Consider the following 10855-nt stretch of genomic DNA (forward strand, 5'->3'; position numbering starts at 1 on the left):
AGTCATAATAAATTTGGCTAGTATGTCAGCTTATTAACAAGATGAAATAATGAATGAAAAGATAATTATTCTATTTACCAATATCAGGCAAGTAAGGATTGATACCATGGTATTCAATAGATGGATATCCTAGGGTTTTGTCACTTGGAATTTAAATTAGACCAACCTCTTAAACACTGAAATACAACCTTAAGTACCCTTCCTACAAAGCATGGGCTATCAATTACAAAGTATGGGCTATCAATTACGAATTATGAAAGGAAGAGGGAGTCAGGTTTAACTCGATCAGATTAACTTTTGATCAAATATTGGCATTTGTTTGAGTGCCAATCAAATTATAATTAATCTAACAAAACTGGAAAATATGGTGATTCACAAATGTCTATTGTCAAAGGTATGTGTGTGTGTGTGATTTGGATTTTTAACATAGCTTTAACAATATTTCAGTTATATTGCTATGATGTCTGCAGTGTGGCAGTTTATAGTGATGTCCAGCACTGGGGCATCATGTCACAGACATGTAGCATGATGTCCCACCCAGTCACATTATCCTGACACCAGGCCGACCAATCATAACACTAACCTCTCAATGCTGAGCGTCAAGTGAGGGAGCTGTTAGTACCATTTGTATAAGTCTTTAGCATGAACCACGACCTCCTGCATTCAAAGTGGATGCTCTAACCACTAGGACACCAGAGCAGTTTGTCAAAGGTAAGTTAACAAACTTTGATTGTGTTTAAATGATTATCATTCTGTTTCAATCAGTGAAATGTTAATGCCAGTGGCAACCATTCTGACCCTATGAATCAAAAGATACAGAAAGTTGGTAATGATTCTAAGAAGAAGAATAATCTCTTAAAGTTTAAAGAATTCTTATATATCAGTTTGCTCCACAGATAATGAACAATCCCAGCTATGAGCTCATGATTAAAAAAACAAATGACTAATGAGAAAGCACCATGGGTCAAATGACTCTTCAGTTTTGAAATCTAATGAGAATCCTGGATACAACATTAATTTGTGTTTTTGCATTTTCATCATTGTTAGTGTCTGTCACTCCATCATCATCTTTGCTTGTGTCTATACAGTCATCAATGCTTGTGTATGTCTCAGTGCTGTCATTTTCGGAAGTCAGGTATTCAATGTCCACCTTGCCAATGAAATCTGCCATATCCCTGTCCCCAACCATGATCCTATAATCGATTTGTTATGACATTTAGTGGTGCAGTGAGTACAAGTAATCTTTCTTCCTCATGTTTCTAAACTTTTTTGTCATATTTTAACTTTGCTCAAAATAATAACAACCTATATTAAGCCTGTCAAAAAGTGTAAAAGAGCCTGACCATAGGAGTATGGTCTAAATAACCATCTGGTCCGGAAGAGCTTTTTTGAACTTTCCCCACGGCGGGACTGAAAATTTTTTTAAGTTTCCCATAGAGTTGTAAAACTGATTAGAATCTCAACAAACAGACAATAATCTGACCAAATGCATAATGTAAAGTGAATACATTATTATCTACGATTAGATTAAATGTGAGATCTCACAGAGAGAGAGTTCTGTTCTTTACAAGGAACAAAACACTAATCAACAATTGGGCATAAATTGTTGCAAAATGGGACAGTCAGAACCTCAATGGACCGGACGGAAGTGCCTTAGTCTGTGAAAACATGTCAAGCTACCACGGGGAACCGAGGGGTAGAGCAGAAACACTATAGCACCACATTTGTGTGACAGATGGCCTAAGAAGATTTCTACAAGAAATTGGGTGTGAAAAGACCCAATAACTGAAACTGCTGTATCGAATCAATGAACACGGTTTTATTTTTGCTGAAAACCATGTTTAGTCTACCAGGAAATAAATGTCTAAAAGGACTGTAAGATCATTCATCCTGAACTAACTGGTCCTCTGGGAAAGAACTTTTGGTATCTCATTCCACCCAGACTAATCCAGCATCCTAAGAGTTTACAGGAAGAAATCACCAATCTTGTCTGAATATATGCTTAAGGGACACAAGCTAGCTGCTGAGCGGGCAACAAAATATCTCATGGTGGAACTGTCCATAGACCTCTCTTGGAAAAGACACATAGACAAGATAGTGAAAAAAGGGAACAGTAACCTTGGTTTCCTGTGATGCAACCTTCAATGAACAATAACAAAGTAAAAAGTGCAGCATATTTCATTCTAGTTCTACCAGGCCTCAAGTGCTGCTCAACTGTGTGGAACCCACATAATAAAGATCTAATATATATATGATAGAGATAGTTCAGAGGAGAGCTGCTCGATTCACCATATAGGTATCATAATGCTAGCAATGTCAGTGCAATGTTGAACCATCTCCAGTGAGAATCACTTGAATCCAGGCAAACCAAGGCCCAGACGACCATGTTGTACAAGATAGCAAACAACTTAGTGGACATACCTGCAGACAAATACCTGACCCTAGCATATAGCAAAACTAGGGCAAACCGCTGGAAAAAGTTCCAACTAAAGTCAGCATCGACAAACTGTTATAAGTTCAAATTACCATCAATAATTGCAGATGCTCCTCACTTGGGATCTCACAAGCAGGAGCTTTCTACATTCTAATGAACTAGACAGCTAAGACCCAGTGATTATCGGGGCTATGGCAGTTACGGTTCATTATCTCATTGCCGCTACGGTAGCTGGGTTGGTCTGAGTATGAAGGGACGAAAACGTACACTGACAATTATTTCTGTCTTTCCTATAATTGCTCTTCTGACTGTCTTATCGCTACCATCTTTACTTTATCTTTGACCACGCACCACCCGTTGCCATAAAGCCACGTGTGTCTGCGTCAAAGTTGTGTGTGTGTGTGTGTGTGTGTGTGTGAGAGAGAGAGAGAGAGAGAAAGAGAGAGAGAGAGAGATGGGCATCCTTACAGATAAGTTAGATCGAAGTGGTTAAAACATAATCTCAATCTTTTTTTAACTTCAGTGAAAAAAAGTTTGACAAGTCATTTTCTCCACCACTTATTTCGCAGAGAATGAACCTAGCACTTCCTCGTCAATGAAGTCATCTGTCTTTAAAAACTTCCTATTATATTTGGAATACTTCGGCTGTAGTAGTGTAGTCTGAATCGGGAAGACGCTTACAGGTGCTTTGAGTAGACTTAAAACAGTTACCAACTTTTTCCTTACATAGTTCGTTCTTCCTTTCCTTCTTAACGTTATTTTACTGAATTTTACTTGCCATTTAATACAAAATATTTGCTTTCATCAAATTTTGAACTGACAGTTCTTTACATATATCGAACTATGCAAGTGGGGTTGTTGTTGTTGTTTGTTTCATTTCAGACTTGACATAACATACCTGAAATTTTTGTGAAAGAGAGCTTGAGATCTACAAGTACGAACGCTGACACATCTGAATAAACAAGTAATTAATAATACGAGCCCCATTTCAGAAAATCCCCAAAAAGTATAATGTGTCATGCAAAATTAAATATGTAGGAAAAAATTGTTGCCGTATAATTCATAACCTTTCTAATATTCAAACCAGTTCGTGCATTGTTTGAGCAAACGATTCAATAAGAATTGTTTTGTAAATGAAACACATTGCTTACTTCGTTCGTATTAAATTAAACGTAATTACCTCCAATCGCATAATTTGCCTACATTCCAAAACTGAAAGAAACAAACTGCCGTCTGACAAACTTAATTCAAGAAAATTACTACCAACTTCTAACAAAATGTCTTTTACTAACAGAACTTAAACTTGCGTCGCCTTCTAAACAATAATTTTACGAACATGGACATCTTCACAATAAACTAAGTTCGTGTCTAAGCCCTATTCGCAATTCCGAGGTAAATCCTACGAATCATTTTGTCTAGCAGAAATAGCAGAGGTAGTTCTGAATGTCCATGCACAATACGGTCATGGTTTTGATTTATTAATACCAATAATCCATAATTAGCCTCTACACATACGCATGGCTATATTAATTGTTTGTTTTTCTCAAAAGTAGCTTGATGTGCGATACTTTATGATGATGTGTAAACAATATGTGGACTTTTTTGTGATTGCGGTTTATATACAATTTTCCACTTTATGTTTTACCTTATATATACTATATACTGTAGTACTTCATATTTATGGGGGTGGAAGGGGTTTTACGTTTACTCTGATGGGTTCATCTTACTAAACCTTTTTTTTTAAATACATTATGGTTACAAATTATATTTTTTCACTGGGCATTAGTAGTATGATATGGGAGACAGTCTTACCAGTTGACGTTTCCATGCCCGAAACCCAGTGACGATACCTCATAACGTTTCCTACAGAAGATTTATAACACACGTGTGGGTCTGTGATTGCAGCCCATGTGAGTGCACGTGGAAGCTTTGGTTGTCACGGGTTGAGAGCTGCATTGATGTGAGCTCGCAAGGAGAGAATTATACACTCTGACAGATGTTTACTCAGATTTCATTGCCTGTGAATCAATTACCAGTTTTGGGTCACTAACGCCCTGGTTCCGTATCTGTGCACGAAATCGACGGTGGGTTTTAATTTCCACTAACACGGTATCGCACTCCATCTTAGTAAGTTTTATATCTTCGATGGTAACCGAATATAGTTTACTGATTGTGTTGAGACTGATTTGCGCTGCAGCAATAATTTCTGAATAGACATGTACTCGCTGATATAATCGTAGCGAAATTATTTTGCCAGCTCTATCATCAACACCTGTTATTGTCGATATAGCGCCTACAGCAAATCTGACTGGTGTACCAATTAAGATTCCTGCAGTCGCACTTACAGAAATACCATGGTGGTTGCGAAGATGATTCCGTAAATAGCATCTCCGGTCACACACACAAATTTATATTTCACGATTAAAACGAATTTCTTGGCAATTCCATCTCGCAACTTCTGTTCCACTTTTATTATTTTCTCGCGTCGATAACTTTAGGGTCCATCACCGTTCTTATATTAATATTATCATCGTAAAGCTTTACAGGCTGACCTTGTTACATGAACCACGCGCACTTCTAATCCATTTTTTTATTTTTTTTATTAACCCCGTAATAGGTTGACCAATGGGTCGGGGAACCATCCCAGGGTCACCCTACAATCAAACATTTCTGGTTATCAGATAATCTAGGGATAATAAATATAATCTACAGAGAAAGTAAAAAAGAAAACACACACACACACACATATACACATGCATATGGCACACAATCTAGGTGACATGGCCTTTGTGATATTACAGTATTTTGTTCCTGGTTACCATCAAGTCAGAGACAAGTTAAATGTTCATTGTTGAGGTCCATTTTTGAAGAAATTGGTCCTCTTTTTTATTTACCTTAGCAGTGTATTTTTCAATGTTCTTATGCATTCCAACTATTTGCTTAAAAGCAAAAATAGAAGGATTTTTCATATTGAATCTGCAAGTATAAATATAATATTTTGCCAAAATAAGCAGAAAATTACCCCAACTGTCCAGTTGTTCACTTCCTAAAAATGTTTCTTTTTTGGACAGATGTACAATATTTGGGCAAAAAGGTGCAAAAACTTCAATAAAACGGTACCAAAACTGCGAAGTAATACTGCAGTCATAAAAGAGATGCTCAATACTTTCAGTTTCACTCTTACAGTAAGTACATTTGTTGTCATCAAATATGTTAATTCTTTTAAGAAAATCATTAGTAGCGATTATTCTGAGGATTAATTTAAAGTTAAAAGAGATCAACTTGGTATCCTTGGTACAGCATTTTGCCCGGCTATATATATCAGACCACTCCTCACTACTTATATTTTTATTAAATACTTGCATCCAAGTTTCTTGCTTCGCAGTGTGTTGCCTTTTAGCTTCCTGTAAAAGATCTTTGTAAACAAACTTGAGTGAATCTTGTTTTCGCAAGTTCGTTATTTTATCCTCCTGAGTAGTGAATGGGGATCTTATAGGGTCTATGGGACTTATCATTAAAAATACCCTTGGGACAATATAGGGTCTATGTAAATTTAACATGGAGAAAAATCGTGGGACAATATAGGGTCTATGGGAATTAACATGGCCAAAAACCCTGGGACAATATAGGGTCTATGTAAATTTAACATGGCCAAAAACCCTTGGGACTGTATAGGGTCTATGTAAAATTGAAACAGGGAGGGTCTCTATTTTTAAAAAAATAAAAAACAAAATAAAAAAAGGGGTAGGCAATGGAAAGGCTATCTCTTTTCTAGAAATATGGGGGCCCTGAAAAGGGCCTTTGGGTTTTTCTTCTTCTTCTTTTAACTTCTTAACTTCTTCCACCATCCTCTTATTTTGTCCATCATTCCTTTCTTCTTTTTCTTTTCTGTTTCCGGCAGCCAGTCCGGGTGGCCCATGGCCCGGAACTTCTCTTGGATTTTCATCCAGTTTGTGTTCGGTTTTTCGAATTCATCCTTTTTTCTATTTTCTTCTTCTTTTCTTTCCTTTGACCACTTTTCTTTGATCTTCTTGACCTCTTCGGTCAGCACATTCCTCATTAGTTCTTCAGCTTTCTTAAGTTTTTCTAACCCCCACTTCGCGAAACACCAATCTGTCCATTCTACAATGTCTTCTAGAAAGCACCTTGCACTCGTCACATGATCTATCGCTTCTTTTAACTTACCCACTTTGACATACGGTGGGTTAATTAAACCTCTGATTCTCTTCTCCTCATCCTCTATCATTTCTTTTACAATATTTACGGATAAGTGGAGGCTGGTTACTTGTCTTGAGACGAAGTCTTTTGTCACTGCATACCTCCATTCCTGTTCAACCCTTTCTACTACACTCAATCCATCGACCATCCAATACCAACTTCCCATAAGATCGTTGTATAAAGCTGAAGCTGCTGGCATCTTCTTGTTTGCTTATTCCGTAGAATGGGTTCCAATGGCCAACACTGTTAGTTTTATACTGAAAGGACGTACGTGAAGGAAAACATCCCCCTAAAACATAAAATTGATCTTACCTAGATCATGACCCAACAACGCGCGGACGTGAAGGAAAACATCCCCCTACTTTCTCATTTCATATAATATAACCCTAACTATACTCTCTACATACGCTAAGAATCAATAAATAAACCCATAATCTACTATTCACACAAACTTACTTCAGCATTTACAAACACAAACACACAAACACATTCACTTCCACTATTAATAAAGAGTTAGTGTTTATATTTACACTACTCTACCTACACACATTGGCAAATCGATCGTTATTTCTTTTCTAGAGTATTGGGGTAGCCCTGAAAAGGGCTGTTGGTTTTCTTGAACTCCTGATGCACCTACCTAATGGTTGCACCGTCCTGGCCTGGCGCCACATACGCATCTTCTTCCCCAGTCTTCTTTCACCTTTCTTCTGGGGAGCGCAGAGGGAGGATGATTCGCTTCAACACCCCAATCCTCTGTCTCGGGAATATTGAACGACATCCTCTCTTCTCTTTTCTTTTCTTCTTCTTCCCTCTCTCTTCTCTCCTCCTCTTCTTTCTTCATTCTTGCTTCTTCTATGATAGCCTCCGCTGATAGTTCGTTTACTATGCGCCTGGCATATTCCAGGTGCATCTGGAGTTCTAACAGTTTCACTATTCTGCTATTCATTCTTCTGGCTGTGTTGATCAATCAACAAGGGTAGCTAGACTGCCCAGCGAGTTTCAATTTATAGTGAAAGCGCGGACGTGAAGGAAAACATCCCCCAATAACATAAAATTGATCTTACCTAGATCATGACCCAAAACAACGCGCGGACCTAAAAGAAACACTCACTCACTTTTTTATGCTACCCATCACTATTGTAAATTTTTTTATAAATCACTTCAATAGACTATCCACTTACGCAAAGCAATCCAATCTAACCCTTAATATACACCTCTAACAGCCAAAAAAACAAACGTCATTTTTAATCTACTACCCATACCAACTTACTTAAGCACTTACAAACACTAACACACAATCACATACCCTCACATTTTTTTAAAAAAGAGTTAGTGTTTATTTTCACACTACTCTACCTACACACATTGGCAAATTAATAGCTATTTCTTTTCTAGAGTATTGGGTAGCCCTGAAAAGGGCTGGGGTTTTTTTGTTTGCTATGGCATTCTTTTTTAGTTTCTAAGAATGCGATGTCCTCTGAGGATAGACTTTCTGGCGATAGGTCTGCTTCTTCAGAAAGAAAAGAAGAACTCTTTGGTGTCGATACGACAATCGACAAAGCCTCTGTCAGCTTCAGGTTGTTGCTGCTGTTGCTGTTGTTGCTGCTGTTGCTGCTGTCTCTGAAGTCTGTACTTCTCTGTCCATTCTTCTTTTTCCCTGTTCATTTCTTCTCTGAAGAGTTCTTCTATCAGGTCTTCAGTGATTTTTAACATTCTCACATTCTCTATTTCTTCTGGCTTCGGTATCAGACTGTGTCTGACCCTATGCAAATTCACGTAGGCTTCGTTGAGCTTAGCTAGTTTGGAGCACATCTTCGTAGGAGGATGAGTCGACAATGGATGGTTAGACTCGAAACAACCCCGGTTCTTAAAGTCAAAGCGCGGACGTGAAGGAAAACATCCCACACGGTTTTCGAGCCGCAACGTTCATGAGAGGGATAGTAAGAAATGAAAGAGCATCAATCCAACATTCTTATAGCTAAACAAAAGACAAAGGCATTTTTTTCTAAACACAACATTTTTTATTCAAAAATCACTTAACACTAAACAACGACATTTCTAACATTTTTTAACAATAATCCAACACTATAACATCAAACAATTTTTTTCAAATCACAAACATTTTTTTCTCAATGGACAATCTACTTTGAACAGGGCTGACAACGTTGTGAATGAAATTGTGATTTCCACTGTTGGAAATCATTAGGCCATTGATGGACACTACGTTTCCTAGCTTGAGACAAAAGATAAGCATAATGGTCACAAAACCATCGATCTACTTTCACATCGTTTCTAGCAGAAGAACGAGGATCGAAATGAGTCACTAAATGTTCTAAGGAATAGCCCAGGCTGCGATGATGCAGAAAATACACACAGTACTGTCCACACACCAAGGAATCTGTGCCTTGTAATTTCACATTATTGAATCGGGTGGTTTGAGCATTTCTTCTCATAAAGTCGATGATATCGTCTTCCAAAGGGGGCAATCCGTACGAATCGAAATATTCCACACATCCTTCTTGAGGAAAGTAGACAGCTACCCAGTGGGTTCCTGGGAGATGACTGTCGTCCGTGTTGATCACGTAAGCTTGATGGTCTTTAGGTTTGCGATGAGGGAGTTCATCTTTAGCACAGACGACAGGATTCCAAGAAGCTGTATACGAACTGTGGTTCAAAAGGTAATAAAGTTCCCAGGTATCCATGTTTTTTTCTTCTTCACAGGTAATAATAAGTCGTCAATTCGATCCTGACTTTTTGCTTGAAAATGTCTGACGAATAAACGGTTATTCGTTCTGTTTCCTCACTCTGATTCAGGAGAGCTTCGATACGATGGATCTCTTGAGTGGTTAATGGTGGACAAGAATGTTCACGCAAGTCTTTATACCACTGATGCAACACGTCTTTGTTCGAGACGAGACTCCAAGCTTCGTCCAGATACTCGTCCAATTTTTCTTCTTGACTTAACATCAGGCATTGATCGTGTTGAATTTGACTGGGATGATCGTTTTGACATCCATAGCAATTTTTCTTGATTAATTCCGTCATTTTTTCGACCAAGTGTTTGGCAAAACAGGAGACTAAATGGGCTTCTTGTTCTGGCCATCTCGACTTCATCATGATCACTTCTTCTTCTTCCACAGTCTCTTCACATTCCATGTCCAAAGTTTCTCCACTAGGTAAAGAGGGATAACAGTCTTCCATGGCTTCTAGTAATCTAGAATGACTTCTCTCAAACTATTGATTTCTATGGTATTATCAAATTCTGCATACAGGATGACGTTCACTGTGTGATCTGGAGGTGGATTTGCAAACTGAAGTTCCACACGAATCTGCCCGGATTTTATAGGATGGAAATGTCCCTCGTCGCTGCCTTGGTCTGGAGTGAAATCAAAACCCCACAAAGCATAGCCTCCTGCATAATCCTCGTACGTGATACCGTGACTGGTGTTGGTTCCTAACTGTCCCGTGGCTTCGTACAGGGACAAGTACGATCTCAAATAATTCTTTGCGACACCAAAGTTGGGCTCAAAGGGTCGGGTACACAAGGTCTTGCCGTCGCGACTGACTTCAATCTTGGACACATTGTAATGTTGAAACTCAAAAGGATTTTGATCGTGGGTTCCGTTGAAGGCTGAATTCCTGACGATACCAACAATCAAACGTTTGGGTAACTGTCCTTGGAACAGATGATCTTCGATCATAGATCGCTGTCCAGCAGGAATGGTGAACGTTTTCACTTCTACGCGTCGTATCGGATACTTGGCAGTCGTTCTGCTCAACGTCTGACTGACGTCGTTTCCCACTTTAGGTAACACTTCCACACGACGCACGTAAAGTCGGGCTTCTTGAATGATAGTTTTGTATTCGTTGGCATGGGCCATCAGACGGATATCCACCCCGTTGAGCAAATACTTTTCTTGTAACCACATGTCCAAATGCAAACGATCCATCAGTTCTAAACTTCGCCCTTGCAGAATTTTCTTACGACGGTCGTTAAACCCCACATTGTGAGGATTGTCATCTTCTGTCAGGACTGTGTCGCTAAACGTGCCTACACCTGCTGTGTCAGGTTTCCATACCACGCAAGCATCCAGATGAGTATTCTTGGCTTCTTTTCCGTACGTCAAGAGATTTTCCAAGTAGGCACGATATGGGTAAGTATCCATGCTGCTGCTGACCAGTTTGTTATTCAAGTACAAGTCC

General features: G+C 38.7%; 1 protein-coding gene across 2 annotated transcripts in view; it reads right to left on the reverse strand.

Annotated features, from left to right (window-relative positions):
- The window catches only part of LOC149782526 (engulfment and cell motility protein 2-like), a 139060-nt gene extending 135998 nt beyond the window's left edge, over positions 1-3062 (reverse strand). For both annotated transcript variants that reach the window (XM_089933956.1, XM_089933955.1), the window contains exon 1: positions 2903-3062. The gene's annotated coding sequence lies outside the window, so the exon portion shown is untranslated. The remainder of the gene's footprint in view (positions 1-2902) is intronic.
- Between the last annotated feature and the right edge of the window lie 7793 nt (positions 3063-10855).

Source organism: Sinohyriopsis cumingii, chromosome 15 (genome assembly GCF_028554795.1).
Source record: "Sinohyriopsis cumingii isolate HCF-2022 chromosome 15, ASM2855479v2, whole genome shotgun sequence".
In the NCBI taxonomy this organism is placed as follows: Eukaryota; Metazoa; Mollusca; class Bivalvia; order Unionida; family Unionidae; genus Sinohyriopsis; species Sinohyriopsis cumingii.